Consider the following 7,090-nt stretch of genomic DNA (forward strand, 5'->3'; position numbering starts at 1 on the left):
AACGCTGCGCACCTCTGAGCTGCCCCTTAGCACTGCCCTAGAAGCGTACCGGCCCTGAACACCCAGATCTGGACCAACGGAGCGGGAGCGGGTGGCCCGGAGCAGCAGCCTCTGTTTTTCCAGGACGCTTCTTCCGAGGAGGGGTGGGGGCACCAGCTCAGTTCACGTGGCGCCTCGCTCAGCATGGCCTTGAGCGAGCTGTCGGGTTCTGGAGAGTTGACACTGCTCCTGGAATTATATGGCTCTTTCTGTATTGTTACTGCTATCTTCTGAGCCTTGCAACCGGCACCTACAGCAAAATGTTAAATCTCAAGTGGGAGCGGTCAAAGAAAAATTTCCGGGATTGCGCTCCAGGAGATAGCCAGACTGCAAGGAGGCGCGGGAATAATCCTGGCATCGACGGCAGAAGGAAAAAAAAAAAAAAAAAAAGGAAACGCAGACGGGTGCCCTAGGCGTCTGGACCGCGTTTAAGACTGACTAGCAACAGTGTGTTTCCTGGGCACTTTCTACCTGCCCCAGTCGGAAAGTTGGGTGTCGAGTTATCCACTCATTTCTGTGTGGGTTGATGATTTTTGATTCTCTCCTAATCCCCTCTGTACCTTACCTGCAGAGATATTCTGAAAGTCTGACTTTCTATAATAAACATGGAGAGGATAAAAGAAACGGTCATTTAATAAGTTTTTAAATTTTTAACAGCAGCAAGAATAACGCCTTGCTGACTTGAGGAAATATACAAACAACTCCTAGCTATAAACTTAGTTATGTCCTAGAGCTCTGTCAGCTTGTTTATAAATATGCGTCTTAAGAGCCCTAAATTTCCTGAAAAACATTCGATGTAGTTTAAATGAAAGACATATGATGCAAGCTCTAGAGTACTCGTATACCAGTAAAGATCCAGCTCATAGAGGAAACGACAGGGGAGCCAAGGAGGATAGCTGTTGAGTAAACCGTTCCTATCCCATACCTCAAACGCATTTCTGATGGTAGTGGTTGGACCGATGGGTGCAAGGTGTTACCAACCACACTTAATATCCCTGGAGCCTCCTGCAAATGCAAATCTGTTACACGGAATGCTGTGTTTTGAGACATGTAACCACTTGTGCCCATAACAGAAGGAACAGCTAATGGCAGACTCCCATAACGAATGCTTAATCTGCAGCTTTTGGCAAGAAATTGGGTCTCTGGTTGCCAAAAGCTGCATTAAATAGATTTTGAGAGTTTGAGAAGGAGTTTATGGTAATGACACAGCTCTAGCCATTGGAGCGTTAATAATACATTTAGAATAATACTAATTAAAATAATACTCATTAAATGAAGAGAGCTGAAATTAGATTGGAGGGTCTCTCTCCTTCTGTGAGATCTACCTAGGCTTTTTCTGCTTGATGCTTTGAGGATAACTTTCTTGGCAACTGACCTTAACACTTCCATACATACTTTCGCCCCAAACCGGGCATAACTCTTCTCTCCTCAGCAGGCTTTTAAAACCCCTCCTAATCCTCATTCCTTATCCCAGCTCTGAATTCCAACCAGTCAGCTTGGCCAGGACTCCAGGGGTCAGTGTTCTGAGGAACCATCAGCTGGCAAGTAAGACCCAGTTTATTAAGCCAGGTCCTAATAGGGATTTTATCTCAGCAGGCTCAGTCCAACACCCCCAGGCTACCGTTCCCTTCTTTGCCCCACCTTTCTATTTTGTCTTTGAGGGTATTGTTTCTCTCTACACTCTACGCCTGGTTCTAAACTCAGGATTCTGCTCCCCATCTTTCATGTCAGTCAAGAAATCTACTAGAAATAAGGAATAAAGCTTCTGTAGCTCCTTTTCTCCTTTGCTTCCTTCAAATATGAACTTTCTCAATGGGCATGGTGGAAAGTGTGGGTAGGAAAGGGACGGAGATGGGGAGCCAGCAATTTCTTTTAAAGCCTTACAAAACTTAGAACATCTTAGGATGCCAGCTCCTTCAGCCCTCTAAGTGCTGGGTAGACATTGACATTGGTTCGGTCACATGTCCTTGATGGGAATGAAGCGCAGTGCCTGCGGAAGGCGTCAATATGTAATGTGTCCAGTCCAGAAAGCCAAAGGATGGGCTTCAGACCTACTGTAGATTCAAGTGCCACCCTCTTCCAAAACACTGTTTTCTCCTCATTCCCCTGGCACCATCAGATGCTAACAGGGGAAAGGTTATTTTGCGAAATGACTCTGACGCTCTGATTTGAAGTTACATCTAACATTCCTGCAATCAGTTTGTGGTTGTTGCTGTTGTTGTTAGATGCCCACTCCCCAAACACAGCAATTTGGGGTGGGTTTTTTTTCTTTATTTAGCTCCCTTTGGAGCCTAGAATTGAAGTAATTGAATAAGTTAAAACTCGTTGAGAGGTCCACTGAAATGACTATTTGATTCCCTCAGACAGGGACACACACATGTAAATTCAGATAAGTCAAGTTCAGATAAGAGATTGGCTCTCTGTCAGCTTGACTTATTTTATATTAAAAAAAAAAATTCTCACGGTCCAAAAGCTGCTTTTAATGCTCCCCTCCCCCAAGAGAATATATTGTGGGAAATGAAAAATATTTTGAGTACATACATCAAAGCTGCAGTTGAAACAATGTGTAGATCACTCTAGTTCCTTTCTTTCTCAACGTATTGAAAGAAACGTCACACTTCTATAGCAATAGTGGGACTGTCAAGATAGCGTTGCAAGAACTTTAGTCTTAGCACTTTCTTTTTGTGGCGAGAGTTTGAGGCATATTGCTAAGTACAGCTAGGAACAATGCGTGCTGAATCAGATGAACCATGCCAAATGTAGAAAAGCAAGGGTCTGGGGAGGGGAGGGAAAGATGGGTGGAGGGAATACTTCATGAAAAAGTACTAAAATAATTGAATGTCATGTATGATGGCAAGAAGCCAGGTGGCTTCGTGTTTGTGTGTGCTCTGCTGCTGTTTTCCCTTCCTGGCTTCATGTTCAGCCTCCCCACAGCTCTGAAGACATAACAGATACAGAAATATATTTTGCAACGAAGCAGCTCAAGAGGTTTCCATCAAAATAAAAATACATACATGCACGAAGAACTATTTAAGCTTTTCTTTTAAATGCATGTCCCAATCTATCATCATCTACTCCAGAAAACATACCTACAGACTAATTTGTAACTTCGTCACGTTTTTGAAGCTTCTGTCTTTCAATCTGAAAGGAAATTATTTGGATTTTAATCAATCCTGTCAGTCTGTCAAGTGTCCTGTTACAAAGCTCTCAACTACAATAGATTAAATTTACCTGTGATTTCAAGAGTAATATTAAGTATTTTGGTATTTTAGAAACTCACGTGATTTTTCAAAGACCTGTGCTTGTTTTTGAGTTTCAACTTGTTTCAGTAATAGTTTTTCACATAGTTGCCCTTTTCTTAAATAGAGAAATGGATTTGACTTCTGTTTTCTTAAAGGGTCCAAATTAAATCTAAAAAAATCTAAGACTATTTTCCCCACGTGGAAATATTTTGACTTATCCAACATGTCATGGTTTACATTTACTATGACATTGTTTACATTTGCTAGAGAAATGTATTTTATTACAAACATAAAAACGTCATAATTCAGCCACGATAATGGAGTCACCTTTATTTCTCACTATAGCTGTTACCATCGCTCCAGGAAGTTGTGAATACAATAAAATAAAAGAGCGTTCAAGTAAGATCTCTTCTAGGACATATGTGCTTTTAAATCGTTTATAATTACACTAAGCTGTATTGAATTTCTGCTCAGATTTTACTGGCAATTAATCATTCGCCTATAACACGCCGCCCACCATTTCATCTGAGGCAGGAGTTGTTTAAAGTTCCATCCAATGTATTTTAGGTCCATTTTTCCTGCTGATTATGTGGATAAGTCTTAAAGACAGGGCTGCTTCTCTTTGAGATGTTGTGCATACACATCCACGCATTACGTTTTCACGTTTCAGGTAACGACTTAAAGCACGTCTCGATATAGACAGAGGCAAAATAACACGACGGACGTTACCCCTTTGCCCTGGAATTGTATACAACGTAAGTGTAAAAGTCCACGGTCATTAAGCAACCCCCACCAGGGGTTACGATTAAGAGACGACGCAGCAGGTCGTCTTACGATTTAGAAATTTCTTACGATTAAGAAATCGACGCAGGTCCAAAGAGAAAGCAGCTGTCTCTCTGTGGGATAGACCCCCACGTACTGTACCTGTCCCCCGCCCACGAGTACCCTTTACCTCGCGGGACCGGAAAAGCGCAGGGCTCGCAAGACCAAGCGGTGCGCTTAGAACGCACCTCGTTGGGAGCTGCTGAAAACCACGCGCAGTCTGGATTAACCTCTCTGCGGCGGTGCTTTACAGATTCGACAGAAGGAAGAAAAACACAAACGTGTTCGTTACACCCAGGATTATTAAGAGAGAGGGGAGAGAGCGCCAACTCTTTTTATTCGAAAAACCATTAAAGAACTATAGGGAAAGGTAAAGATGATTCACTCTCCTCTCCTCCCAACCTGTCCTGTCCGCCCCTGGCAAACGTGGATTCCTGATGTGAATTCTGATAAGTGTGCTTTAATTCGCGAAGTGTCGTACGCAGATTTGGGGAACCAAATGCACTCTGCGGCTCGCAGAAGGAAAGCCGAGCCCGCGGGCCGCCCCTCCTTGGGATGCAGGCGCGACCAGGCGTCCCTGCCCCTCAGACCGCACCCCGGATCCCGTGCCCTACCTAGCCCGGTGGCTGTCGCAGTTCGGCCTCACGCCAAAGCTCTCCTGTCGGGAAGTTGTGCACAGGCTGTGAGCGGAGCAAACTCCCCGGGGGCAAGTCGGGGCGCCCCCCTACACCGGTGGGCCGCCCCCCTACACCGGTGGGCCGCCACCTGGTGCGCACCTCGGCGTAGGACGACCGTCCGGGCTGCTGGCCCGGGGGAGCCGCAGGAGACTGCCCTGGCCTGCCCAGCGGGGTGAAGTCAGAGTCTCCAAACGGCGCCTGCTTTGACCTCCAGGCTGCGTGCGAAGTCACCTACGGCCGGGACGACGCTGCGGTTAGGAGCGCATGTGTAGGGGAGTCTCTATTCTGAGCAAAGAGAATGAAGTTTCGCTTCTCCTGCAAACTTAAAAGCGCCTCTACGACTACAGAAAGAAGTTAGTGGTTAACCGATTTGCTGCTAATATTTCACCAGTGGTGCTTTCCCTCCTTTAAAGTCTAACTCTTGGAAAAACAACATATTTTAAGCTTTCCATCCAAATATTGATATTGGCAAATAGATCATCCAACCGTCCCCTGCTAAGGACAGTGCCCTTTTTGTTTCACAAGTTGGCGATCAGAATTAATCCATATCGCAAATTGCTGCAGATTTAGGGGATAAAGCAGAAGACTTGTAACTAACCCTTCTGGACAGCGTGTATGCATGTGTGTAAAGTAACGCACACATCACTCTTCTTTCTACCTGCCTTCCACAGCGAGTGAGCCCCTCTCCTGGTTGGGGAAAGCCAGGTTTCAGCCTGACTGCAAGAGGTTCCTGGTGAATACGTTAAACAGCAGGCAATAGTCTAGTCCCTTTTAAGATCCTGATTTACAGTAAGCGTTTCTTAACCTTTACTGTAATTTTGATATCCTTTTTGTTAAACAGAGCTGACGCACTACCCCTAGAGCAGGGGATAGCCCAACACTTTCAAAGGCTTGTGCTAAAAAGGAATCCCCAGGACATCAGCGGATTACGTCATTTTTTCAGCTCCCACATCACATGTTCCTTTGTTATGAAGTCAGAGCAATTAAACACTTTGCTACCTTCACAGTTTGCGCTCTGAGATAACAAAACCTCATGAATGCACAATTTATCAATAAAGTTCAAGTATAACAAGCATCGAAAATTTACTGCTATTCTTTCAAATACTTAAGGGAGCGTTTCTTTTTCAAGTTACCAAAAAGAAAATAATGGCTGTAAACAATTCATTTACATTAGACTTTTTGTGAGATTTCGACCACTTGTGCAATATATATATATTATATATATATTATATATATAACATACATAATATATATATATTATACATATGTAATATATATATGTATGTAGGATCAGCTGTGTTCTTAAGGAAGATTTTAATTTTAAAAGGAACTTGTTTTGGGGGGGGGAATCTCTTTAATGCAGTTATTTTAGGGAATTCAAATATTTCAAATAAAGTTCATTTCTGATTAACATTAATGAAATTATTTCTTTGGCACTGTATTTGATTCACATGTGCTACTTTTGGGTAGAGGGACTTACAGTCATTCTTTTGCTGCATGAAGAATTGTTCAACACTTGAATTACGCAAAATCTCAATAATGGATTATTCTGTTTTAAGAACATCCTTTAATTCTGCATGTTAATCCAACTGCATTTCTAAGGTTAATACAACTTTGAATACTGTCTCCAAGTTTAAAAAGTAATATAAATCTTGGGAAAATGAATAAGAGAAGCTTTATCAGTGTAATTTTATTTTTCATGAAATAAAATCGGTCTATAAGCAATGAATGTCTCATTTAAGCTACATAAGCTTCTGTGGGTGTCTCTAACTGCTGAGTCAGAGTGGAAGCTGATGGTGTAGAATGAAGGGCTTCTCTAAGTATCTCATGCAACTTTTTAGTTCCATCAGTGAACACTAGAATCCTTTAAATCATTTTTAAAAAATTCCCTCAAGTATTTTCTATTAAACATGGTCCTTTATTCAATATTTTCTCCAAAAGCTCAACTATAGATATCGCACTTACAAAGTTTGATAAAGTAGGTATTCTTAAGAGGAATGAAGATTGAGAATACAAGAAAAATTGGGAGGCAGATATTCTGGAGAAGGTGGAATATGGAATTAAGTCAACGGAGATGAATACAAAGTTTAAAATTAAGGTTAAGAAAGTAAATGCAGAAGAGGGGAAGCAAGGCTTATAAGGGTCCATACATTAAAGATCTGAGGATATTTTGAGTCTAACAGCATGATTTAGTTGCTAAGGCAGGTAAAAGAAACTTCACTTACATTAGCAGAAAGAAAGCACCCCCTATCAAGAAAGATCAATCCTCACTACATACTTTACTATGCAGAAGTCTAGAGAACTAAGAAG

The sequence above is a fragment of the Panthera pardus genome, unplaced genomic scaffold, assembly GCF_024362965.1.
Source record: "Panthera pardus isolate Hobbes unplaced genomic scaffold, ASM2436296v1 HiC_scaffold_6, whole genome shotgun sequence".
In the NCBI taxonomy this organism is placed as follows: Eukaryota; Metazoa; Chordata; class Mammalia; order Carnivora; family Felidae; genus Panthera; species Panthera pardus.